At 52.4% G+C, this 27,672-nt stretch overlaps 1 protein-coding gene across 9 annotated transcripts in view; it reads right to left on the minus strand.

Annotated features, from left to right (window-relative positions):
• The window catches only part of IL11RA (interleukin 11 receptor subunit alpha), a 123,320-nt gene that overhangs the window by 36,569 nt on the left and 59,079 nt on the right, over positions 1-27,672 (minus strand). For 7 of the 9 annotated variants that reach the window (XM_053297429.1, XM_053297425.1, XM_053297431.1 and 4 more), the window contains one exon: positions 27,099-27,177. The exons of 1 other annotated variant lie outside the window; for it this stretch is intronic. The gene's annotated coding sequence lies outside the window, so the exon portion shown is untranslated. Of the gene's footprint in view, positions 1-27,098; positions 27,178-27,383; positions 27,500-27,672 lie in introns of those variants that run through there. One more of the 9 variants, XM_053297432.1, reaches the window with a different exon arrangement.

The raw sequence follows: 27,672 nt of genomic DNA on the forward strand, positions 1-27,672 counted from the left end.
GTATTTTTGGGTGGGTGGGTACCTGCCTGGCAGTGGAGCCCTCCTGCCCTACCCCCAGCTGTTGAGTCCCAGTGTCTGCTCGGCCCAAATGTTTCTGAGAGCAGAACCTGGCTAAACTCCAGCAAAAGGTGCTGGAAGTAAGCTCCCCCCCACCCCCAGTCAGGTTAGAGTTCTTTAAATGAGGTCTAGTTTGTGGAAGGGATTAGCTGCTAGGTAGGACTGTAGGGCAGGAGGGGTGGGTTAGGAGAGGCCACAGGAATCCCTTTCCCCTTTCCTTAGACTTACCCCATGGTTGCTCGCTCCCCTCCAAGCCCACCCCCCCCGGCAATAAAACCTGCTTCTTTATTTGGGGAGATTTAATTGTTCTAGCTTCTGTGTGTGCACTACAGTGCAATAGATAGCACTGTTTGTGGCCCATACAGCATAAAGAGACCACCCCAACCCCAAACCCATTGTTAAATACCCGCCTTAACGGTGCCTCTCCCCCCCCCCCGCCCCAATTTGGGGCCTGCCATCCCTCAAGCCTGCTGGGGGTCCAGCTCCAGCCCCCCCAACCTGCTGCTGTGCACTGGGCTGCTTTGGCTCGCACTCAGCTCCCCACGGCTCAAAACGAGGGTCTTCCCCCTGGGAGAAGGCGGCTCATTTCTTCAGAAGTGCTGTTGCCACGGGAACAACACACTCACCTCACAGCAGCCTCCGTGGCTGAAAGGAGCAGCCGAACTTTTGACAGGCCCGGCTGCCAATTTGGGGCCCACTGTAAGGCAGGGCGAGCTTCCGCTCCTTGGGTGAGAGCCAGGCGGGGGGCAGCCAGGGCTACCCAAAGGACCTCTCCCAAAGGACCCTCTTCCCCAAAAATCTTTCTGCTTCTCTCCATTTCTAACCTGTCCTGGCTCACAAGCAAGAAGCACCACGTAACACAACACTGCCTGTCCCCCGGCAAGGAAACCACGGAGATAATAACCTTCATTAAATATAAACTGCTGTAACCAAAAGTGAATTAAGTCTTCCCTGGAAAAGCTGTGCCTAAAACGACCACAGTTCTTGAGAAACACAAAGAGAAATGTCCAGGCAGTGAGAGCTTTGCAGTTGTGGGGGAGGCCGCCAGAATGCCCCTCCACAGCCCTCTCCAGATATTAAGGGCACATGCGCATATGTGGGGGAGCAGTCGCATGGGGAGCAGGTCCTTCCCTTGTCCAATGCATACCGGCTCTATTCTGACCTTCCCATTCAGGTGCACAGGCCCAGATATCATTCTCTCCGCATGTGCATACAGATAGTCACCACAGATTGAGTGTCCCAAAGGGAGCTCTTGGCTGGTTTTAACTATCACGATCAGTGGTGTCCTTGCAAATTCAGAAGTGTAGGGGTTCTCCATGATAGCTCCCATGTAGGGATCTGCACAACTGGTTCGTTTGCAAACCAGTCTGCCATGAACCGCTCTGGTTCAAATGGTTCGATTGCAAACCGCTTTAAACCACTTTGGGCTGGTTTGTTGAACCGACTGGACCAGTCTATTGGTTCGGCCAAACTGGTTTGCATACCTGCGGTTTGGTCCAAACTCAGTTCAAATTCAGGCTGAACTGCACCAGCTGGTCCGTGCACACCCCTACTTCCACGGCCATTGCCACCCTGACAGCCACAGAAGCCAAGAAGTCCCAGTGCTCTGTCCCTGCATGTCCCCCCCCCCGCACTACATCCTGATTGCGATGGGACATAACAAGGTGTTGCTGGTCTCTCCAGTTGGGCTGGGCTTTGGCAGCACCAGACCCAACCTTTGCACTGGAGGTGTGTCAAGTACTACATGCTTCTGGGTGTGTGTGTGTGTGTGTGTGTGTGTGTGTGTGTGTGTGTGTGTGTGCAGAGAGTGAGCCCCACACTGATCTGGCAATGTCTGCGATGGCATGCAGGGCATGGCAGGAGGTGTGCAGAGTGAGTGCTGGGAGGGGCTTTGTATGGAAAGCGCCGGGAAGCAATGTCTCTCTCCCCACTCCCCGCACTCACTGCACACACCTCCTGCTGTGTCCCACCCACACAGCTTCTGTGCAAAGGTGGACCTCATTGGGACAAGCCAGTAGATCCTATCAAGAGGCTATTTCTTTGGAGACAGTCACCACGCATCCAGCCTTTACAGGAGGAAATTAGCAACAGATAGGTTTGCTTAGTGCATGCTGCCTCTGGATTGAAATCGCTTGGAAGAGATGACTTGTGTAAAGCGACATCATCCACAAAGTAGCACCACCACCGCACACATGCAGCCTGAAGTCTATGAAAGAGGAAGTCGCTTATGAAAAAGTCCTTTTTAAATTACAGGGATCCCACTGTCCTGCATGGCGGGCTTGCAATGGACAGTAGGCTGAAAGGACAGCAGAGATGGGGAGAGAAGTCAGAGATTTCGGATGAGATGGGCTGGCGGGGGCAGGTCAAGGAAGGCTTTGCTGAATAAGTGAGTTTGGGGAAGGGTCTTAAAAAGAGACGGAGGAGAGGGAGAAGATGGCAGATGGATACAGGGCCGGGTAGCCACAGTCGAATACGTGTGCCCATGGGTGGATAGCCCCTTAGGCATTCAGCAGCATCCTGCATTCTGGGTGTGCTGGCTGCCTCCCTGGGCAGCCTAGCCCGTGGGCAAAACTGGCTGGCACATTCAATCCAGGGTTCCTCTTTTCTCCCAAGAGACCTTCCCTGTGCCCTATTCAATGAGGCTGCCCTGGGTGAAGAAAGGGGGAGAAGAGGAGGGGGCTCAGCTCCCTGAGTCAGAGCTCTGCACACCTCCATTCCCCTCTGTGGGGAAGGATGAAGGGAAGCGGATGCTCAGCTCCGTCTTGACAGAGCAGAAGATGGGAGCACAGATCTGCCCCTCCCCTCTTCCCTGCAGAAAGGGAAACCAGGTCCAGCGCTCAGCTGTGGCCAAGGGAGGTATCCTCAAGATGGGGGCTTAGGCTCCGATGTCCCCCTCTTCTGCTGCTGGGAGAGAAGTGAGGGGACGGGTGCTTAGCTGCCCCCATCCTGCTCAGGACATAGCAAAATGGGGGCTAAGTTCTGGCATCAGAGTCCTCCTGTGATTTTACCAGGAGTACCCACTTGTGTAACCCTAAAGGAGTAAACATGTGAAAGGAAAGCAAAGCTAGGAGGTGAGGATGTGTCCGTAAAAGCCTGTGAGGGACACGGGGAAAGCAACCCCCACGGAAACCCAGAAGTCTTCTTTTGCAGCTGCTAAATGAAGCCAGGTTGGCCAGGCTGGGCAGGCAACATTGGGGAAGAGGGCATAAAGACTGGCACCAGTGGGGCGAAGCAGAACATTTGTTGCTGGAGGTGCAGAGAAATGGCCTCAAAAGAACTCTCCTCTCCCCTGACTGCTCCACTCTTCACACCCAGGAACTCCAGCTCAGGTCCTCTCAGCAGCCAGAGGGGCGGCCAAGCGTTCTCTCTGCTTGGTTTCATCTCTCCTCCATGGCCAGGAGTGAGGCCGGAGTGATTAAAGGCTGGCAGAGGGGGACAGGCCTGTGGCAACTGTGCCAAGAAATACTTCGCAGGAGCACAGTTATGAAAGCGTGAAGCGGGATGCCAAGCCGAGGCCTCGCAGGGCAGCCTGTTCTCCCACAGCCCAGCCTCTCTGTGACAAACACACTCATTGCTCAACACTGGCAGGAAGAGCGTTGCCTTCTGGATGCAGCAGAGCATCACGGCAGAACAGATGCCCGTTGCTGGAGGTTGAAGAGGGTGACTCTCCTCAATCAATGGAGAAGATTGTCTCTTTGGGCTTGGCTGGGCCCTGAGCGGAGTGGGGGATCAGCAGATGACCACAACAGTTTCTTTGCACCTTGATGTCTACCAATGAAAAACCATGTGCTGGAATCAGTCCCACTTCCAATAATCCTGAAATCCACCCTCACTTCCCTTTTGATTGTGAGCAGTTGAAGAGAACTAGAAAAGTGTCCTCCCACCATGGCAAGATCCTGGGTTCCTGACTCTCCCCCAGCGTTGGTTTAATAAAAGTCACTTCACAGTCTTGATTGCAGGGGCATAACTATAATAGGGCAAGAGGAGACAGTGGTCTGGGGGCCCACTGCCTTGGGGGGGCCCCCAGAGGCAAGTCACATGACTGACTCCCCCAGGCCAGACTTTTAAAACCTTGTCTCTGGGCCCACTCCAACCTTGCTATGCCCCTGCTTGATTGTGTTGGAAGTGAGAATTTTAAAGCATTGTTCTTAGCACCACAATAATCTCTTCTGGCCACTAGAGGCATGATGAGAAGTTAATAAGTCTGTCTTGGTCTGTTAAGAGTTCAGTTGTTGTTGTTGAAGGCTAGTGCCTGTTTGTGTACGTTATTCAATAGCTCTCTCTCAGTATGTGACGTTTTAGTTTCTTCATAAATTTGCTTCGGCTGATATGTCAGCTGCGTCCGTTTCTTGAGATGAACTACCTCAAAACGGTGGTACATAAAGGGCCTGTTACGAGCTTGGAACAAAACAACCCCATTGGCTGATACGCCAGCTGCGTCCGTTTCTTGAGATGGATGACCTCAAAACAGTGGTACATCTGCTGGTAACCTCCAGACTGGATTACTGCAATGCACTCTATGTGGGGCTGCCCTTGTACGTAGTCCGGAAACTACAGTTGGTCCAGAATGCGGCGGCCAGGTTGGTCTCTGGGTCATCTCGGAGAGACCATATTACTCCTGTATTGAAAGAGCTACACTGGCCGCCGATAAGGTTCCAGGCAAAATACAAAATGCTGGTTATACCCTATAAAGCCCTAAACGGCTTGGGCCCTGGGTATTAAAGAGAACGTCTTCTTCACCATGAGCCCCACCGTCTGTTAAGATCATCTGGAGAGGTTTGTCTGCAGTTGCCACCAATTTGTCTGGCAGCTACTCGGGAACGGGCCTTCTCCATTGCTGCCCTTGGACTTTGGAATGCACTCCCAGTTGAAATAAGAGCCTCCACATCTCTGGCAATTTTTTAAAAGGCACTGAAGACACATTTATTAACTCAGGCTTTTAATTAGATTTATGGTTTTAAAATTTTAATGTAGGTTTTAAATGATTTTAATGTTTAAATGATTTTAATTGTTTAATTGATTTAGTTTTGATTTTAATTGTTAATTGATTTTAATTGTTTTTATTTTGATGTAAACTGCCCTGAGCCATTTTTGGAACAGCAGTATATAAACCAACCAACCAATCAATCAAATACTGCATTTTTACATGAGCAAATACCAGATTACCTGCTACAGCTGTGGTAAAATGCTTCGGCTTGGCAGGATCGAATTGAAAACGATCCCCAGAATTTACACAAGAAAATGTGTGTAAGAAAGAAAAAGCAATGGGAAAATACAGCTACTTTTTTGCAAGGGACATACAATGTTATAGCACTAAATCGCAGTGATAAAACCTGAAACATCCAAAATGTGAGCAGCCCCTTGCTGTCAGCGCAGGGACTGCGGAGTCACAATATAGGAAGTACGGAAGCACACTTAGCAGATACGTTGTGACACTGTTGTTGGGGTTAATCTGCAAAGCACCATGGTGATATTAAGGAGGATATTTACATGGGACAACCACCAGGGTTCAAGAAACCTGGTAAGGAGGGGTTTGTGTGTAAGCTTCAAAAGAGCATTTGTGGTCTAAAGCAAGCAGCAGCCTGGAATGCAAAGCTAAATCAGTTGCTAGTTAAACAAGGATTTATTCAAGGAAAAGCTATTCAAGGTTTCGAAAAAATAGATGCTTATATACTAATATATGTTGATGATTTGATTGTTTGTGGTCAAACAGAGAAGAGTGATGAAACTGTAGAGCCTTTAAACAAAGAAATAGAAGTAAAGCAACTGGCGAACATTTCCTATTATCTTGGAATCCAAATAGAAAGCAAACAAGATGGAGGTTATCTCCTTAATCAGAAACAAAAGATAAAAGACTTGTTAGAATGTCTGGGTCTCAAAGATTCCAAGGAAGTCAACATTCCAATGGAAACTAACTTCTTCATGCAAGAGGCAAACAGCAAGCTTCTTCCAGACAATGGGCAATATAGGAGGGCAATTGGGAAACTTCTATATATTGCCGCAGTAACAAAACCAGACATCGTGGAACTGTGGAAATTTTAAGCAGGAAAGTGAGTACACCCACCATAAATGACTGGACTGCAGATAAAAGACTGGGACAAAAATTGTCAGCAAGCAGTGATCCTAGACTAGTGGATTAAGTGCATGTAGACTGGGCAGAAGACAAAACAGATTGTAAATCCACAAGTGGATACCTGTTCTTTTATGGGGTTGGAGCCATTAATTGGTGCAATCAACAGCAAAACACTGTCACTCTTTACTCTTCAGAAGTGGAGTATTTGTCAGGCAGGCTTGCCAGGAGATGGCATGGATACACAAATTGTTGCAGGACTCTGGAACTGATGAACTGAAACCAACTGAATTTGAGGACAATCAAAGTTGTATTTTGCTTTCACAAATGGAGATGACAAAATCCGGAACAATGCATATAGAGACAAAATACCACTATGTACATGATGTCCAAGTAAAGGGTCTTGTGGAGTTGAAATACTGCCCAATGGAGGTTAGCAGATGTCCTCACAAAGTCATTGCCAAGATATCACTTTCTTGCACTGCAAGAAATGATGGGAGTTGTTGATGGGTGTTCGAGGAATGAGGAGGAGTGTTAGAAGTGAGAAATCTAAAGCATTGCTCTTAGCACCACAGTAACCTCCTCTGGCCACTAGAGGCATGATGAAAAGCAAAGACGTCCGTCTCAGTCTGATAAGAGAGTCAGTCAGAACTGTTCAGTTGTTGTCGAAGGCTAGTGCGTGTTTGTGTATGTTGTTCAATGGGTCTCTCTCGCAGTATGTGATGTTTTAGTTTCTTAATAAACCTTTATTTGTTTTTTGAACTTAACCTAATCTCTCCAGACAAGACAATCTCTTGAACTGAACTTCTTTACCACCAGAGCATACTCTGCTGTGTGAGGGCTTTAATGTTTCTCCTCACATCCCTCAATAGATTGTGCAAAAAATGTTCCTTGCCGGGACACCAGTATATCAAAAGGGACACAATTCTGGGCCCAGAATCACATAAATGAAGGGAGCTCACAGACTGGCCAGACAGCATGAGAAAGCAGCCTGGGACCACTGATGGGAGCTACCAGGTGGTGTGTGCACATGTCCTTACACACATGTGTGGGGAATCACCTCTGTAAACGGCTTAAAGGCGGTCTGGGCTAAACATGCAGCAGAATCAAGGGACAGCCTGGACTGTACCAATTTGGGCAGAGCCCAGGTTTCTCCTTGCTGGGCTAGTCTTCTTTCTGCAAGGAGCTTTTTGCACAGGGAAGCATTCCACAGTTTGGAAATACCTCCCACCCCCGGCATACACACACACACACCGCCTGAAATGATACAGTCCATTCGACTGCCTGAGAGCTTGGTCACCTGCCCGTGTGCAGACCTAGCCAGAGGCCCTGCAGAGTGGCTGGCGGGCTCTTTTAGGAAGGCACCCACAAAAAGAGCAAAGAGACCAGGAAGCTATTCTGATGATCACTGAAAACTGGGCTAGGGGAACCCAACCCGGTTTTCAGGGATTGTTGGAACCACCGGGCTCGGTTCCACGGCAGCTTGCCCGCCTGACAACCCCTCCTCTTAAACAAGGAGAATGGAGCAAGTGTGCCGTTTACCTTGTTTTTCTGCTCATGTGTCTGGCACACTCAGGGTGGGGGGGGGAGGGGGCACCCCAAGAAGGCACTGCACACTCAGACAGTGAGGCGCTTCCCATGATCGGAGTGGAGTGCCGGAGGGGATTCTGCAGGGATTCTGCGGGCTTAGCCCGCTCTCTTCGCAGATGATCAAACGGCTGCCCACACGATGGCTGACTCAGTCATGAGCCGGCAGGGGCTGCGGGGATCAAGGGCCATGTGGCCCCCAGAAGTTCCAGGATGCCCCGCGCAAGCACGTGGGGCATCTGGAGAGACCCCCCAAGCCCGAGAGGCTGCTTGCAGGCAGCCAATCATGTGGGCGGACAATTGGCTGCCCAGGGATGGCTCAGTGCTCATCTGCGGGGAGGGGTACGTTAACCTGCTCTCCCTGCAGAACTGCCAGAAGCTCTTCTCACTGGTCGTGAGAAGAGCTTCAGTAAATGAATGAATGAATGAATGACTAAAATAAGACATGGGTGACAGAGGCCAGACCAGCCTTCTCAAGGAAGGGTCACAGCTGGTGTACCTACCAAAATTGAGCAAAGGCACTCCTGGCCACTGCCGCCACCCGGTATTTTAGGAGCAGCGCCGGATCCCGGAGAACCCCTAAGCTGCGAACCTGCTCCTTCTGAGGGAGAGCAACTCCTCCCTGAACAGGCGGAAACCCCGCACCCTGGATCAGGGCTTCTACTAACCATCATCACCTCCTCCATCTTGTCAGGATTCAGTTCCAGCTTGTTAGCCCCCATCCAGCCCCTCACAGCTGCGGCTCAGGACTTCCTCCGCCTGCCTGGTCTGGTCAGACGACATAGTGAGAGAGAGAGAGCTGTTTGGAACGGAGACAAAGTCCATCCCAGAGACCGGAGGGTTGGCTGGAAGCACCTTGGGGTGCGGGGGGGGCCCCTCTCTGTGGGACGGCAGATCTGCTGCCTTGGAGGAGTGCCGGCTGTTGCCCTCCTCTGAGGCTCTGCCTGTACTTCTGTAAAAGAACGGAGACACTACAAAACCCCTCCTCCACAGCAGCCCTGCCCACGGACTTCCTCACCATTCCAGGGAGATGAGAAGCAAGAGCGAACTTGCAGGCTGCCCGTCGGCTTCCCAAGCACCCCTCCCCTCAGCTTTGAATATCTGCCACTTGCCCTTCTCCCTTTTGCTGTTTAGAAACATTAACAGCCAGAATAACTGGGCTTACCGAACCCTGCAGGCAAAAGCTGCCGCCTTCCCTTAGGAGCTCGGAGCTTTGCTCTAGCCTGCTGTGGGGGTGGTGGGGCAGCGCTGGAACAAAGCCGCCAGGGATTCCCGGGGTAGCTGGGAGGGCTGGGCCACTTCCCATGACAGCCAGAGTATTGCTGGCCTTGTGAATTCCTTGTGGGAAGCCTCTCTTGGGGTGGGGGGTGGGAAGACCCAAGCAGGGAGACAGATGGGGAAGGCACAGCCAAGACCTCCGGGGTGCCACAAGGGCCAGGCAACGCCCCCTGCTCACCGCCATCACGGCTGCCCAGGAACCGCAGGGGAGACATCCCACCAGTGTGGGGTTGGAGGGGGTAGAGGGTTTGGCACCCTCCCTCCCACATTTTCAGACTTGCCCCCGAGGCCTGCTTGGGTGCTCAGCCGTGGCCGGGTCTCAGAGATGCTCCCGAGACATCTCATGGTCAGTAGGCGGAATGAATGGGGCACAGGCGGAGGCCTCCTCCTCACTGCCTGCCTTAGGGATTAACAGACCCCACTCCAATAACATCCCCTCCTCAGGTCACAGTCCTTGCAAAAGAGCAGTGCTGTCTGCAGTTAACCAGGACAGAATTCCTGGGGTGGTCGTGGAGACCTCCATAAAAACACAGACCCAGTGTGCAAATCCCATGCTAAGGATCATCAGGAAAGGATCAAAAGTAAAACTGTTACCGTTATAATGTCTTTATAGAAATGTATGGTGTGGCCATATTCAGAATACTGTATTTACCTGAATCCAAGACTAGTCCCCCCCACCAGTTCTTTGATGTTAGCAACTGAGGGGTCATCCTAAATTCAGAGTCCTGTTCATTTTGGGCAAATACAGGTTTGCCTGAATTTAACCTCTGTATTTTAAGAGCGTTGTCTAAAATGCAGGAACATCTTCTATTCGGGTAAATACGGCAGTGTGTGCAATTCTGGTCACCACATCTCAAACAGGTGCAGAAGAGGTCAACCAACGTGATTAGGAGGCTGGAGCGCCTTCCTTATGAGGCCAGGCAAAACATCTGGGGCTTTTTAGGGTTTAAAGAAGTGGCTCAGGACAACAATAAAATTATGCACGGTGTGGAGAAAGTGGACAGAGAATTTTTTCTCCCTCTCACAACACCAGAATCAGGGGGTCATCCCATGACACTGATGGCAGGAAATCCAGGACAGACAGAAAGAACTATGTCTTGATGCTCCACATCTTTAATCTATGAAATCTGCTGCCACTAATGAGGTGGCTAGGGAAGGAGATGCGACCAGGGCCATGGAGGACAAGGGCTCTCAGTGGCCTAATGGAACAAGGGACGGGATGGACTAGGAGGGCCTTGGGTCCACTCCAGCACAGCACTTCTTGTCGGCCGCAGGAAAGGGGAGGGTTGCAAGGGTGCAAGGGAAGGAGCAACCAGGAAGCCCGGAACCTGCGGAATGGAAAATAGGAGGGGAGGGGGAGGACGCAGGAGGAGGGTCTGGGTGTTATCTGAGCAGGGGAGGGGGCCCTACAGACTGTGTAAGACTGATCTCGGGACTTGAGCTAAACTCCAGAGGTCTCTAGTCCAGATCTGCTCTGGCTTAGAGGGGCAGCAGCTGCAAAGTCTTCCTGGAAGTCTCCGTCCCAGCTCCACACCTCCAAAATGGGGGCACTCTGACCGGCCTCACATGACGGCTCTTGGGAAGCAGGACACGGGCCATGCAGATCCACTCCTGGTAAAACTGGAATGACTGTGGGTGGATATTGCTCACACTCTGGCTCTGATTGATCACGGTACTTGGAACGGAGGAGACATTTTCCACAGACTGCATTGTCTACTGAGCTCTGGCATTCTCCCATCTCCTGCAGCTCACAGTCTGGCTTGCACGCTTGACTCACTTACAGCAGTGATGACCTGCTGGCATCTTTCTGCAGAGCATCTGCTCCGGGTAGAGCCCTGCGGTCTGGGCTGCACAGGCTGCTCTTAGGTCAGCTGAGTGCCGATGACCTTTCTTTAGAATCCTCACACCTCTCTTATTGACTCATTTTTCCTATTTTTAAAAATATTTTGGTGTATTGCCTACTTTTACAATGCTTTGTGTTTTAACTGTTCCAGTGACTGATGTTTAGCACTGGAAGGGCTGCTTCGGTAGGCTGCCATCTTTGCCATTCGCCACATTCCCCGCGGCCCCTGCAGCTCCTTCTGCCCCCTCCTTCTGCAGGGAAGTGCCTGGAACCCGGACTAGATCGCCAAACGCCGGGGCCAGAAGACTCTGCAGATCCTCAGAGAAGCTGCTTCAAGCAGGGCAAACACCAGTTCAACCAACCAAGTCCATTACAGCCACTGACTTCTCCTTGGAATGTAAGCAGCTCTCGTTTCTAGCTGCCGTTTGCAAGCTGCCTCAATTGAAAACCTGGACTCCAGAGGACAAGCAAAGGCCTATTCACAGGCGTCACGGTCTGCTCTCAACCAGCCTCTGATCTCAAGCTTCACCGCTGCCACCAAGTAGACTTTTGTATTTTTTCTGGCTGCGTCTACTAAAACAGTCTTCCAAACCTCTGTTTCCTTCAAAGCTAGGTAGGGTACAATGGCTTCTAAGCATGGAGCGGGGAAACCAGACAGAGGCTACTGTTTGTTAAATTTAAAGAGAGAGAAATGTTTACTTCAAAACAGTTCAAATTCTAAACAGTAGTTCTTTTGGAAATTTTAGTACAAAGAAACAGCAGCCAAATGAGCATAAGGAACAAATAAAATATGAGATAAACACATCCAAACTAACTTACACCTAATATTGTGCCCTAACTCAGAGTTCTTGCCAGAAGTCTTCCTTTAACCACCTCTACTCAGCTTCTGCAGTGAGCCTGGCTTTTTCTGCCTCAGGTCTTGCTCTTTCTGTCCAGTTCTGGTGCTTCAATTCCAGACTGCTTTGAGAGTGATTCAGTTCTCCAGAAAGTGTCAGCTCAACTCTCCCAGGGATTTCTCAGCTCTTATTTCAGCAACACTCTCTCCTCTCTCTCCAAGATTCCAGCTTCAACTCCAACTGGAATTTGCACTCCAACTGACTTGAACTCCTTCACTTGGATTGGACTAACTTCAACTCTTCAGCTCTCCAACTTCTCAACACACTTCAACTCTGGCTCTAACTGAAACTTACACTTCCTCTTTGGTGCATGCAAGCCTCCTTTTATTCTCTTTCCCCCTCCAATTTTTCTAAAAAAAAACAATCAAAACACCACCACCACCACTATGACTACGACTACTACTAGTAGTCGTAGTAGTACCACCACCACCGCCGCCAATATGTATATACTGCTCTTCAACCAAAGTTCTCAAAGAGGTTTGCACAGAAAAATAAATAATAAATAAGGTGGTCCCCTGTCCCCAAAGGGCTCACAATCTAAGGCAGACACCAGCAACAGCCACTGGAGGGATGCTGTGCTGGGGCTAGATAGGGCCAGTTGTTCTCCGCCTGCTAAATATAAGAGAATCACCACTTTAAAAGGTGTCTCTTTATCCAGTTAGCAGGGGTTACTCAAGTTCCCTCCATTATGTTAAAACCGATCCAGTCCAATCAAACCCTCTCTTCCCTCCAAAACCTAACCAGAACTCTTCTCCTTCCCAAACCAAACCGTAGAACAGGAGCCGTGAACTTCGGACCCCTGCACAGCTTCTTAAACACGTAGCACAGGGAGTAAGCAAATACATATTCATCCCAGAAATGAATGAATTTGTCTGTGACACCAAAAGAGGAGGTTCAGGCCTCATTCCTTCACAAGAGGTTAAAACTGGAACCGCCCAAAGAAGCACTTTGGGTCTAGATTGCAAAGATAAACATATGCTAAGGAGAGGGGAGGGGCTCGCCTGAACTGCAGCTGCTGGGGTGGGGGGTGGCAGCAAAGAGACACACACTCCTGTCTTTAAGTGGCCACAAGCAGCTTGTGTTCTGCACAGTGCTGTGTTGTTTGCCTCATGGGTGGCGGAGGTGGTGCCCACAGCAGCCGCTGGCAGCCCGCCATCCAAGCTGATAGCAACAGGTGTGTTGGCCCTGCAGGGGCCGCCAGCCCCAGCTTCGCATCTGCGAACACCAACCAGAAATGGAACACCAACACCATGGCACGGCCCTCTCTGCTCGCTGGCTTGCCAGATGGATCCCCAGTGGGCACACACACAAATGATCTTAGGGGGAACCTCAAGTTTAGGTAAGCACCAATGGTGAACATGCGCTTTTTAAATGCAGCCTCTATCACATGATGAAGTTAAATGCTCTGCCTCAGTCCACAGAACTGGCATCGGTTGGGGGTACTTTCGGCTGGCCCACGGCCGAAGGGGGCTACCCAGATGCCACTCAAAGAGGACTCCTTGCCAGTCCTGCCCAGAGACACCCTGCCTTGTTTTCGGGGGGTGGGGTGGGTTCCAGTGGTGGGCTTAGAGCAGCAGCCTTGCTCAGCCCCTTTGATGTGGGCCAGTGGCTGGAGGGCTGGGCTTGGGTGTGGGGGATCCACGTTCAAGCCATGGCTCGGCTGGAAGCAGGCTGGGTGGCCTTGGCCGAGACACCATCTCTCCGCCAAAATGGCCTCAAAGGCCTGCTGTGAAATATTTCTGCAAAAAATGAAGTAAGTGCAATAGAAATGATAGATCATAACAACAAGATGCAGCAGCTGCCATGAAATCAAAGGCATGCTGTACGAAATGGATGGGTGGAAGTTCCAGAGCAGCAATTCCTGGCCTGTTGCCTTTCTGGGGGGCTCCAGAATTCCAAGTCCTGTTGGTGCTGTCTGGCCTTACAAGGGGTCCCTCTTAGATGCCTGGCTGCCGAGACCCCAACTCTCTCTACACATTCTGGGCTGTGTCGCTGCGCCCTTTAGCCCGGCAGGCACTAATAATCTCTCTGAGCAACCAGCGATGAATGCATCACTGAGAGAACTGAAAGGCCAAGTTGAAGACAGATCATCCTGGAGAGAACCTATCTATGTGGTCGCTAGGAGTCGACACCAACTTGCCGAGACTTAATCAATAAATCAATCCAAAAATTGTGCTGAAGGTTGGCAAACCTTTGGATACATTTCAGTGTTGCATTAAAAAAGGTCAACTCTAAAGATATTTGGACATTCAGCTCTTGAAACGTTGGTGCATGAAGAGATTAAAAAGCTCAACATCTTGTTACCTTGTTATTTTTACAGGTACAATTTTGTTAAAACTTTTTTTATCTCTAGCTCCGCCCCCATGTTTCTGAAATTTGGCATCAAGATGTTTCATTCTGTTTTTAGAACGAGTTCCACCAAAAATAAAAATTAATAGCTGTTGAGAAACCGTCTCATTCTTTTCCCCAAAAGTATATTTACAAAACTAAACCCACCACTGTATACAACTGCTCCTTGAAAGTCATTCCTTAATCCTGCACTTGAGGTTTACATGGTCACAATTAACCCGCCTGGAGCAACAAAGGGGAGGGGGTTGGCCTCTGCCCAAGAGCAGCTTCTCTGAATGGATGACTCATGGAGCATCCTTCAGCATCCAGGAAGCCTGTGGAGAAGGGCATGTGTGGAGGCTCTGGGGAAGAAGACCTGCACCCAGCTCAGGCCCTTCTGTTCTGAGCAACGCTCTGCTCCACCCAAAAACTCTGGGCACCTAAAGCGGGGCACCAAATGCCCCACCACCCATGTGACCCTCTCCCCACCTTTTTTAAATGGGGGGAGGGCAGGAGGGCCTCTTGCTGCCTCACTGGTGCCCCAGTGATCTGCTGCCTGTGGCACCTGCCATTTGCCATTTGCTCCCCGAGAACCAGAAATGAAAAGGCACGGCTCCCTAGGCCCGGATAGCAAGGTGTCTGCAAAAAAGAGGCCATAGAGATACGTGAATTTTAGCCTAACCCGAAACCAACATCACAGGCTATGGAAAGGGGGTGATCAAAAAGGTTCCTTGCAATTCCCTGTTCAGCCAAGGTAGGCTGGAGTGATGCTATGCTGTGGGACCTGCTGGCAATGGACCCAGCTGAATGCCATCAGGCCAGGCTGTTCTGCACCTTCGCAATGGTTGTGTCCTAGGGCTGAGCCAAAATTAGTGACCCTGTTATCAGATGTAAGAAGTGCCACCCTTCAGCAACTGGGGGTGCAAGCAGAGACAATACATCAATTCAGTGTGAGGGCAGGAAACATTGCTCCAAACTGGCTTTGTGACACTATCATCTGGACAAATCTGGTTGGCTACATGGTTGCCCATTCAGAATGAGGGCAGGGACATTGTGCTGACTCTGAAGTGGCTTTATGACATCACCACTTAGCCAGAACTGATTGGTTCCATGACATCATAACATTCACTGAGCAGTACCCTAGTCATTGGGGTCACTTTGGGAAGGAAATGTTGGGGGTAGGGAAGACACCCAAGCAACAGCAGAGAGGGAGAAACAAACTGCTGTGAGTAGCAACACACATACTCAAGTGGCTCATCGGGGAACATTTTGGGCCGTCCAAGAGCCCCACTGTGGCCCAAGATCCATCCCTCCTCCTCACCAGTCCCCTTTCAGCCCACCAAGCCAGGCGTAAACAGGGGGTGCCTCCTGCTATGATGCTTCGACCAAATTTCTCCTGCCAAGCACAACAAACAGCTCATTGACTGTTTCCATGCTGGCAGTTTATAGAGGTTTTTAATGGCCTTGAGTTGTAATGGGGCAGCAGCCCAGGGCCTGGGCAGGCCTTAAAGAGCAGGGCAAGGCAGAGCAGCAGAGCAGCCAGCCTCTCCGGGAGCCTGCCAAGTCGCAAAGGCCTCAGCAAGGCGGGGTTGAAGAAGAAGAAGAAGAAGAAGAAGAAGAAGAAGAAGAAGAAGAAGAAGAAGAAGAAGAAGAAGAAGAAGAAGAAGAAGGGGGGCTGCCCGCGATGGCCGCCTCCAAGTCCCAGGAAGGAGCAACAGCACCAGAAATGCCCTCCGTGGCACCGCCCTGGAGAAGGGCCCCAAAGCGTCCATTGCTGCAAAAAGCTGCCACCAGACCATGGTCTGCTGTGGGGTGGTCTGGCCGTCTCATTCCAGTGCTCTTCAGTCTGCCTGGCTGCCTGTTCATTGCTGAGCCCAGTGCTGGTTCTTCCTTTTAATTTCTTTTACTTTCAAAAATGTGCCAGTTTACTTGTGGTTTTAGCCTGGTCTTTTAAATATTTTTAACCATTTCATTAGCTTCTTAAACGGCTCTATTTATTTATGTTGTAAGCTGCCCGGAGCAGTAGTGCCCTGGAGGGGTGGGGGGGTACAAAAGTATTGAAGTAGCAGCAGCAGCAGCAAAACCCCGATGGCTTGAGAGCTGGGCACCTGAAAGCCCCCCTGCCCGCCAAGTGCGCTGTTCAACGTCTGAAGCTCTGCTCCAGGCCCCACAGAAGCAGGGTCTTCTCAGCCGTGGTGCCGCCACACGTGGCATTTGGGGATCCCCCAAGCAAAGAGGGGCCTTTGACAAAAGCCTCCCTGCTGCCAGAGTTATTTCGGTTCTCTTGCGGCTCCGGCTGAAAGAGAAACGCCATTTCTTTCCCTCCCTTCCCAGATGCGAGCGCGGCCTCTTGCCTCGCTCTCTCCCCACATACCTTTCCCCCAGCCAGAGCACAGCTCTCAGCCCCCGCCCCTCACTTGGCACGCAGCAGCAGACCCTCCTAGCTGGCCTTCCCTGCCCATTCATTAGCAGCCGTCATCCGTGGCCAAGACAAGCCCCAGCTAACAAGGGGCTCAGCAGCAGGAGGGCAGCGGGGCTCCCGCCAGAGGCTTCTCAAGCAGCCGGGGAGGGCAGGATTTGGAGAACCGCATGACCCAAATCCCCTTCAGGCCCTCTCTGGGCTGCCACATGTCAACCTGTGGTTTCTGCAGGAGAAATCCTATCCTGCTCCCTCTTCCCAGAGACAAAAGCTGAGTGCTCTGTGGAGCAGCTCCGTTTGGCTTCTGGGGCTGAATGGGAATGTGGCTCGAAACATACTGCGGGGCGGCTGGCGGAGGGGGGGCAGGATGTGTGCACCCAACGAATGGCAAATTGGGACTCAAGGGGATGGGGCAGCCCCGGATGGAGCCGCTGGGCCTGCTCCAGGCAGGGGCTCATTGCTCCTGCTGCCTCACGGGACGGGTGGCTGCCTCTTTTGCCTTCCAGATACCACAGAGCTCTACTCTCCTGACAGCTAACCATACACATCACACCTCTCGGTGCGCCCCATTTAAATTCCTTTTCCATCCTCCGCACAACCACCCTGGGAGGGGAGTGCGAAATTACAGCCTGTGCAACACAGCTAGAGATCAGGGCCATGTGGTGCAATTATGATGATTTGTGGGAGGCCAACAAAAATGTTTCTTTGCACAAGGCATTGTTAACTTGCACAGTTGACTTCTACAAAGGATAAGAACATAAGAACAGCCCTGCTGGATCAGGCCCAAGGAGGCCCATCTAGTCCAGCATCCTGTTTCTCACAGTGGCCCACCAGATGCCGCTGGAAGCCACAGGCAGGAGTTGAGGGCATGCCCTCCCATCTCCTGCTGCTACTCCCCTGCAACTGGGACTCAGAGGCATCCTGCCTTGGAGGCTGGAGGTATGCTGGTGGTGACCAGCAGCCTCAATGGCTCTTTAACATAATTGGACAAATGTGTCCCAATTTGTGATGGACGAGTCTATCCATGGTGATCAGGGGCCGGGAGCACCTTCCTTATGAGGCAAAGCTACAGCATCTGGGGATTTTTAGTGTGGAAAAGAGGCGACTATGGGGAGACATGATCGAGGTCCATAAAATTATGCATGGAGTAGAGAGAGTGGACAGAGAGAAATTCTTCTCCCTCTCCCACAACACTAGATAGCCAGGGGTCAGCCCATGAAACGGAAGGCTGGGAATTTTAGGACCAACAGAAGGAAGTACTTTTTCACACACTGCACAATTAATCAATGGAATGCTCTGCCTCAGGAGGTGGTGGTGGCCACCAGCTTGGATGGCTTTAAAAGGGGCTTGGGCAGATTCATGGTGGACTAGCAATGGCTGCTAGTCTGGTGGCTATAGGCCACCTCCAGCCTCAGAGGCAAGATGCCTCTAAATATCAGTTGCAGGGGAGCAACAGCAGGAGAGAGGGCCTGCCCTCACCTCTTGCCTGTGGGCTTCTCAGCGATGTCCTGTGGGCCACTGTTGAATCCGGATGCTGGGCTGAATGGGTCTTGGGTCTGATCCAGCAGGGCTGTTTTTATGATTATTAGCCAAGGTATCTAAACAGGGCGCTTTCCAGATTACCCACTCAAAGCAGCAAAATGCTTTGGTTCGAGCAAATTGCATTCAAAATGTAAATAGAAAAGTGCCCAGCAGGGGGAGCAGTCTCGTGAAAACTAATGACCGGAAAATATAGCAATCTGTTTACACTGGACATACAACGTTATAGCAATAAATCGCAGTGATTAAATCCGAAACAAGGCATTGGAAATCTGAACAGCACCCTGCTATCAGCATAGGGACTGTGGTGCCACAACACAGGAAGTGCAGAAGCACACTTCGGATATACGTTGTGACCCCGTTGCAGGGTCTAATCTGGAAAGCGCCCAGAAATTCTATTGACCACAGTAGCTAAGTGGAAGCTCCATCTTATTTATTTAGAATATTTGGTGGTCATGCAAACTAGCACTGGTGCTGCTGTGCTGCCAGTTAACATAGCTCCACTGTTCACATAGGGAGGTGGGATTTTTGCTGGCCTCCCTTTTGCCCAGAAGTGCTCTGTGTGTCCCAAGAGCAGGTTGCTGAGCCTGTATGTTGGCATGTATCCGCTTAAGAACATCAGAAAAGTCTAACCAGATCAGGCCCAAGGCCCATCCAGTCCAGCACCCTGTTTCCCATAGTGGCCCACCAGGTTCCTTTAGAAAGGCCACAGGCAGGAGTTGAGGGCATGCCCTCTCTCCTACTGCTACTCCCTTGCAACTGCTATTTAGAGGCATCCTGCCTCTGAGGCTGGAGGTGGCCTACAGCCAGCAGACTAGTGGCCATTGATAGGCCTATGCTCTGAATGAATGCTGCTTTAAACTAAGAGGTTCTTAACGTGTTTCACTCAGCAAAGGAATGAGGTTCCTGTCCCAAAGGGGCTCACAACAAAAAGGCTGTGGGGCACGTACAGAGGCCATGGGCCTGCGTAGAGCAGGTGACCTGCAGGGAGGGCCATTGCCTTCATCGCCTGCTTGTGGACCCCTAGAGGCAGCTGGGTGGCCACTGTGGGGAGCAAGATGCTGGCCTAGAGGGGCCCTGGGCTTTTCAGACATCCTGATGCTGGTGAGGAGCTTCGGATACCATTAGTTATCCAACTGCAAGCTTGGCGCCAGGCATGAGAACAAGGGGGCCAGCAAGAACCCCGAATCCTGGGGACTGTCTCGCTGTGGCCACTTGACTCAAGACACGTTTCCTGCACAGAAAGTCCCACGGCAGGAGTCCTGTGGGGCGTCTGCCAGGTGAGAAACCTGCCCACTTGTTGCTGTTCTGACCCAGGACTCTTGCCCCGCCTTCCTGTGAACAGCCCCCCATAGAGCCAGGATGGGAAGTGCTGGATATCCGCTGAGGGGTAACACCTCCACCATTAACGAAGTGCGAACGGCTACGGCTTAAGCCTCCCTGCCGCCTGAGCCGCTGCAGCTGTGCCACTCCCCCCCCCCGCCCAGCTGCTCTCTCCTCCGCCCTCCCCCGGCAGCCACCCAAGTGCTCAAGGGTCTTATCCCTGGCTGGCCCCAGGCCTGCTCTTGGGAGCCACTTGGCCTGCTGCTGCTGCTGCTGAAGTGGCTCAGGGTGCCGGCAGCTGCACCAAGACAGAAGGGGGCTCCCCACACGGGTGCCTTGCACGAGGGTCCGGCCTGGTTTCCTGCTGCCACATCCCTCCACACGCCATTTTGTGCCTTGCCACATCTGGGCCAGCCTTTCCAGCAGCCGCCGCCGCCAGCCAGACACGGGTCTCTCTCAGATGCCCAGGAAGGGAGCCTCTAGGCCACGGCCAGCCCTGCCATTGTTTGCTCTACAGGCATGATGCCCGGGGGGGCGGTGTGTGGGCACAGTGGAGAAAGGTCTGGAATCGCCTGGCCCGCCACAGGCTTCTCCTCCTCTCAGAAGCCATCCCAACTAGCAGCCATCACGACATTTTGCCAGGGGCTCCCCAGCCTGCACCCCCCCAGTTGCTGTCGGACCACTGCTCTGAAGGCCTTTGGAGCTGGGGATGATGGGAGCTGTAGTCCAACCCCATCTGGGGACTCCAGGCTGGGAGGAGCTGGGCCGCCTTACAGGGCTCTGGCAGGGGGCCGGTCCTGGGGCAAAGCAGCCAGGGTAGGGCCCCCTCCCAGTTAGTTTTAAAGAGCAGGGTCTGGGGTGGCCGGCCTGCTCGCCCGATCCTGGGGACAGCCCTGGCTGAGAAAGCCATGATAAGCCAACTGCCTCTCTCTCTCTCTCTCTCTCTCTCTCTCTCACACACACACACACCACCACCACTCAAGGTCGCTAAGCCTCCCACACGGCCAGCTCCTGAACTGGGCTGGGAGCACCGACTGACCCTTCAGTGCCCAGCCGCCTTCCTGTCTGGCCGTGGGGCAGGGCTGAGAACCTGACACGTCTCCTCTAGAGCCTCAGATTTGAATGCAGAGGGGGTGGCTACTTCATACATCCTGCCAAATAAACAAACTGTCCCTGCACAAAGTAAAATGACCCATCAGGGCGAAGTGTCCCAGGCCAGCCGAGATGGGTTTTTTGTTTTTCATGCAGGTAACTCCATCAGCGTCCCACGATGCCACTCTCCACCTGCAGTCTGGTGCAACCCAGACACAGATTGGCTGCCATCTACGGCTGGAGAGATCCATGCCTGAGGATACAGAAGGAGGCCCAGAAAACAATCCAGTGTGTGGTTGATGCAGGATGTACTGAAATCTCTGGAGCCAGGAGCATTCCTGGAGAGCCAGCCAGTCCCTGCAAAACCCGAGAGGCCTACACCTGTGTTCATCAAGCAGGGGTCTGGCCCCACACTAGGGAGTTGCCAGTTCTCACCCTTTATGGCTCATTGCACAATACCCAGCATCCACCTCAGCAAAACCACCACAGGCTGGCCCTTCCGTCAGCAGACCCAACGTGGGCCTCTTGTGCTCCCTCCTCCAGAAAGATACCAGGAGACAAATCCCCGTCCTTTAAGAAGCTGGGTGGCAGTTTCACAACCTAGGATCCATATGCTTTGCTTTTGATAAAAGGCAGCAAGCACAAACTGAAGACAGAAAGGAGATGTTCAGATTCCCATCAACAAAAAACTACACTGAGTAATACACATCATGACATCTTACAAACGGGCATGCTAAGTAGCGAACTTGAGCTTTGGTCGTAATATTGTAGGACTACTTTGGCCTGAACCAGGTGTGTGCCGTGGTAGTGGTGGTGGCGGCAGTCAGTTCCTAAGGGAAAGCAGAGAGGAGCAGGAGACAAGGAGAGGAGAGCCGGTCCTGTGGTTGCAAGCATGAATTGTCCCCTTTGCAAAGTTGGGTCCACTCTGGTTTACATTTGAATTGGAGACTACATGTGAATAGGAGCCCTGGAAGATATCCCCGTTAGGGGATGGGGACACTCTGGGAAGAGCAGCTGCAGGCTTGCATGCAGGATGTTCCACATTCCCTCCTTGGCAGCATCTCCGAGACAGGCCTGAGGGAGTCTCTGGCCTGCAAGTGTGGAGAAGCCATTGCCAGTCTGGGTAGACAATACGGAGCGAGATGGACCTAAGGTAGGACTCCGGATAAAGCAGCTTCCTAGGTTCCAGTACGGAGGTACAGTAGGGCCTGGGAAAGCAATGGGGTTTTTTTGCAACTGTGTAGTTAAGAACCTCAGAAGAGGCTTGGAGCACTAGACTCAGAGTCCTCCTAGTCCGGAATTCTGCCCCCATCACTCCCCAGCCTGAAGAGCTGGAAGAACAAGGCAGTTTGCATGACCATGAACTGGGCAGGACAAGCATCCTACTGACCTTCAAGAGCAGTGAGTGTGTGTGAGCTACAAGCGAGGAGGAGGAGGAGGAGGAGGAGGAGGAGGGGATCATGTGGGGGGAGGCAGGCGCTGGCTCCGACAGTATTGTCCTACCCAGCAAATGATCAAGGGTGGAGGGAAGGCCATCAGCAGCTGCACCCACCTCTCACACATTCACTTTCCCTCCCCCTACCTCAGTTGCAGCTCACACACAGTCCAAGGCCGTCACCGGCAGCTCACACAGCCCCTGAAACGTATGGTTGTGGGGACTGCCTTAATATTTTTTCAACTGGGATTCTCAAAGGGGAGCACAAAACTGAAAATTAAAAATAGATAATAAAAGAGCAACAGAATACAACAAACGCGGGGACAGTTTGCAAAGGAGCCAGCAGGATTCATTAAACAACAGCAGCAAGCCAGAGGTTGCCGGTTCAAATCCCCACTGGTAAGTTTCCCAGACTATTGGAAACACCTATATTGGGCAGCGGCGATACAGGAAGATGCTGACAGGCATCATCTCAGACTGCACGGGAGGAGGCCATGGCAAACCCCTCCTGTATTCTACCAAAGACAACCACAGGGCTCTGTGGGCGCCAGGAGTCGACATTGACTCGACAGCACACTTTATCTTTAGCCAGCAAGATGTTTGTGCCTAATATGTGAAAGGCAGGAGAGCACGATGTCGCTCAAAACGCCAAAACAAAATGCCACCGATTTCAACATCCATGCCTCATTCCAGCAATTTTCAAACAGAAACTGACGTATCTACAGAGGAACCCATGCTGGAGAGGATTCTGGGAAATGATGAGGGCGTATGCTCTGTTCATGCAGGCTGCTGGCCAAGCTTTTGAGGCTTCTCTCTTGCCCTGTGTGAACTGAGAACGCACCCAGGGGCACACTCAACCCTCCCCTGTAGTGGTGCCTGGCCAGATTGCCAGGGAAGACCCTGAGTGACGGGCAGGCAGCCTTCCAGGGAAGATGTTCATCCTTCTCACTGAGGAACCAAATAAGCTTCTGAGGAATGGTCAGGTTCCCCTGGAAGAAGCTTCCAAAAACACAACCTTATTCAATTTTCACAAGGAACAGAAGACTTAACTCAGTTTTTTCCCCTTCATTTCCCATGTCTGTATTACTGAAGAAACAAAACAAGACCCAACTATTTTTAAAGTGGACCTCTTCCCCTTTCTACACTTCATTAGCCACTTCCACACTTTGCAAACCAAAAAACATTTTCAGCATCACTTCTGAAACTGTCCTTCCATGTTCCATCAACAAAAAATTCCAGGGCACAAACACAAGACATTCATGTACTCTCCAGGCATTTCTGCAATACCAACTTATATTAGTTTTCTACCACTCCAACCATCATAGCTTCCTCTCCAAAATCCTGGGAATTGTAGTGAGTTGGTGAGGTGCTTTGAATTGTGTGTTAGGGGCCATCACCCCACTCAAGAACTACAATTCCCAAGTTTCCTGGCGAAGAGTCCCAAGTTTCCTGGCGAAGAGCACATCTGCTCTTAGAGTTTCAGACAATCCCAAGATCTATGAACACGAGAGTAGAACAAATCGCCAGCGACAATGAGGGGTGTGTGTGTGTGTGTGTGAGAGAGCGAGAGAGAGAGAGAGCGATATGTGTGTGAGCACTGTAAGATCATAACTCAGTGGAAGAGTACCTGCAGACTTGCGTGCAATAGGTTCCAAGTTCCCTTCCTGGTGGCATCTCCAAGACAGGGCTGAGAGAGACTCCTGCCTGCCACCTTGGAGAAGCTGCTGCCAGTCTGTGTAGACAATACTGAGCGAGATGGACCAAGGATCAGACTCGGCAGAAGGCAGCTTCCTATGTTTCTATGATATTCAGCTGCCCCACAGGAGAAGATTCAAAACTTCACCATCGTATCATCCGTTCAAAATTGGTGCTTTATCTGGAGCAGCTACGTCCCTGTTTTCCCGCTCACCTGAATGAGGAAGTGGGGACATGTGGGCCGGTTTGCTCCAAGGGGCCCAGGACACATGTTTCCAAGTGGGCCAAGGAGGAGTTATCTGGCTGAGGAGCTGCTGGGCCTGAGCCTCAGAAAACAGGAACATTTTCAAGCAGTGCTTGACATCAGCCCTGAACGGCCGCTGCCAACACCTCAACGGGCCTCCCTTCCTCGCTCGGCTCCACAACGGAGCCTTTGGAACCGGCTGAAGCCGGCCTCTGGGCCACTCCTGCTCCCCGAGAGCGGCTTCGGCTAGCCATGGCAGGAGTGGCCCTTGGGGCCTTCTGCAAGCCACGCAGACCCCCTTCCAAGAGGGTCTGGGGCCCCCTCCCCAAAGCCCAGCGCCCCCCACTTCTAGCTGGCACGGCAGCGGCCTCTGCTCCCCCCTGGGGCGGCCTCCCTTTCCTTCCTCAGTGGAAGGGCTCCAGCAGGCACTGGCCAAGTCAGGAAGTTGGTGGCAACACAGAAGGTTCTGGCAGCCGGCGGGTCGATTCATTGTCTGCCCTCTTCCAAATGCGCAGGGAAGGCAACGCATAAAAAGAAACATAACCTCCTATTAAGACTAAATCTCATCCCCGCTTTGAAATCCATACCTTGAAAGCCCAGCTCTCTGACGTTTTCCGCTGCCACAGCTTGCAGCAGTTCAGCCACAGAGGACCCATCTGGGATGACGGGACTTCTTTCAGCCTTAAGGCATTTGGCATGCTCAGTGCAGTTCCTCTGAGCATATGCAGAATGCCTTCCCATCAGTATGGAGTGGTGGCAGCTTCACCTCCACAGCCGGCCGCCCTGGCCGCCCCCTTTCGAGCAGCTCGCACAGGGGGCTTCCACAGCCTTCGTTTTCAGATGGGCGACGCCAGCAGAGCAGGACCTGCCAGAGCGCTGGCACTTGGATAGGCAGCACAGACTGTCGGGAAGGGGGAAGGGGGCTATCGGCACAGCTCGTTTTTCTCTTTGGGGAAGTTGCCCCATATGGCCACTGCGATGCCCAGCCTAGGAAGCAACCACGCTGAATGTAAAGGTCAACACTGCAGCATGATGTGGCGCGGCACTTTGGGAGCAGATGTGGGCCCCGGTGCTCCCAGCTCCAGACCCCTCAGCTTTGCCTGTGGGTCTCAAGGGGACCCCGGCCAGGTGCTCTGAGCAGGCTCACTCCCAGGCCACCACCGCCTGCTTTTGAACCAACGGAAGATCAAACCCCCTCCTCCTCCGAGGACCCAGAGCTAGCTACGGCCCACAGGTTGACTCTTCCCTGCCACACGCTTCTCCTGACTCTAGGATAAACCCTTGCCAAGAGCACGGGGTGGGGGTGGGGAGGCCCCAAGAGCCTTCCAGGAAGGGCAAGAGACCTCCCTGCCATTCCAGGGCCAGGACTAGGTAGACACAACGGCCCTTCCCGGCCACTTCTTGTTCCTCCCGGTGTGTCCGCTCTGCAGATGCAATGGGACCAAATCCGCTGCTGGGTGATTAGCCCCTCCTGCGTAACTGCCCAGAGAGCATTTCCAGCGGCAGAGTCAGAGTGAGGGAAGCAGAGAAGCAGCCCTGGGCACAAGCTCCCTTCGCCTCTGCCACTCAAAGGGCCACTGCCAGCCTTTCCCACCTCAAATGGCCAAGGATGGCCAAACCCTTGGAGGGGAGGGCCTCCAAAGGCAACAGACCTGCTGGCTACAGCACCTCCCCCATGTGTGCCAGTGCCATGGAAGCAGCTGGACTTCCACCAGACTCGCTCATTACAGACCTCAAAGCCTTCTGTGGCTCAGTGGGCTGCAGCATCTTGAGATCATGATGCCCCTAATTCAGCCGCTGGGGACCCAGAAGACATTTCTTGACTGGGGCGCAGTTTTAAGCACTCCAATGCACCCAGAGGTATGACAACAAAGTTCATCTGGATGTTTTAGGTGGAACTTCAAAGCAACTGAGCTCAATCAATACCTCCAAATACAAAGTAAACTCATGGCAATACAGGTCAGTTATGCCAAGGAGAAATACAGGAGTCATTCCCTTTGACTCACAGACATGGGACAACCAGAATTACATCGAAAGGAGCCCATTTGGCTTATATGTGATTAACAAAAAAGCAGTAATTTAATCCTCTGAGGGGATAGTTGGTTCCACCCTGGAGACTCAGAGCAGTTAACAGATTAAAAAGCGAAAAACAAATGAACAAAAAACCATTTAAAATCCCATTAAACAGTGAAAAACCAAATTGGTCTTAACCCTATAAGCTTCTCGCTCCTTATCCTCAGCCTCAGAAGCCAGCCCAAAGAGATCTCATGTTGCTTCCCAAAGTTGATAGCCCTTGGGCTTTGACAAATCTCCAAGGAAGAAATTCCATAAATGCAGCGTATGCACTTTGAACCTCTCGACGCGCCCTCCTGGTTGACAGTATCATTAAAAGATTGCTTTTGGTTGACCTTGGATGTCTCGATGAGATGACGGGGGGGGCTGGGGGGGGGCTGGGGCTGCTACTGTCCTTGCTACTGGAGTAACAGGTCTGGCTTGGTTTTACCAGAGCTGATCTAGCGTAACTGCTGAGGGTGATTTAGAGACTCAGCGAGTAGGTTTAGAGTAACTCCAGCAAGAAGCCACGGGCTAGACGCAGGATGCCACCAACACTGCAGAAGCCCATTGGAGTGACTGGCAGAAAGCCGCTCTCCGGGTGGGAGAAGCCCCGTTCAGTCGCCACAGAGCAGCACTGAAACAGACAGCTACTCCTGAGGTCATGGCCTCTCCGATGGGGTCATTGAGAAGAGCACACAAAATGCAAAGAGAAATAACTTGCTGCATTCAACAGACGGCACATGGGATGGATGATGCCACACCATCCGTGACACCAGGCAAAACTGTTTGAACCTGGTTACGCTGGAGCATAGGGTCACCAGCCCTCTGACTCAGATACACAAGAGGGCACGCGGACTGACCCCACTGACTCAGGGGTCCTGCATTTCTGACTCAGTCGGCGATGACTCAGACATGCTGGGTTGCCTCTGGAAGAGCCCAGCTCCTTTGGCTCTGCCGGAGCAACTTGCAGCTCAGCCTTTCCAAAGAGCCGGGAGTCTCCCCCAGCGATGTGGACCTGCAAGCTCCACATCGGAGAGGGGCTGGTTCGAGTGCCAAGGTCTCCTTCAAGGACCCGGCTCTCCAAGCAGCATTTCTGCCGGTTCTGGACCCACAACATTCCCCTTCTGATGCCTTGACAGGAGCTCCACAGCCCCCCGCTTGGTGCCCACAGACCCACCGGCTCCTTCTTCCCACCCGATGCTGCACAAGCAGAAAGGCTCCCCCGGCTGCAGCCTACCTTCAAGTCCTGCTGCTTCGGCTTCTGCTGCCGCCTCTGCTGTTCCCCATGGCCTTGCAGCTGCCAGATCACAAAAACCCTGGAAAAAGGAGAAAGGGGGAGGGGGGCGGCTATTCTTAATGTTGGCTGCAGCTGGAGGCTCACACACACACACACACACACACACACACACACACACACACACACACACACGCAGCCCGCCCCCCCCGCTCCTGCCCCTCGCCCCAGCTCCCCGCCCGCACCCTCCCCCTGCACCCAAGCAGAGCCCCCTTGTGCACTGGTAACCTGAGGCTCTGGCAGCCGACGCTGAACAGCAACTGCTCTGTTAACGAGCAGAACAGCAGCCAAAGCAGCCCGCGGCTCCTGCCCGCCCGCCCGCCCGGTGGAAAGGAAAACCAGCCCCCTCCCTCCCCTCCCACCCGGCCACACGCTGGAGAAATTCCTAAAAATAAGGCCGAAAGCAAGGCGCTCGTAAAATCCGGCAGCCGGGGCCGGGGCGGGAGAGCGGCGGGGCTGGGTTCAACAGCAGGCTCCGCATGCGGACGGGACGGCACAACCCCCGGCTCGGCTCTTT

Source organism: Hemicordylus capensis, chromosome 2, assembly GCF_027244095.1.
Source record: "Hemicordylus capensis ecotype Gifberg chromosome 2, rHemCap1.1.pri, whole genome shotgun sequence".
NCBI lineage: Eukaryota > Metazoa > Chordata > Lepidosauria > Squamata > Cordylidae > Hemicordylus > Hemicordylus capensis.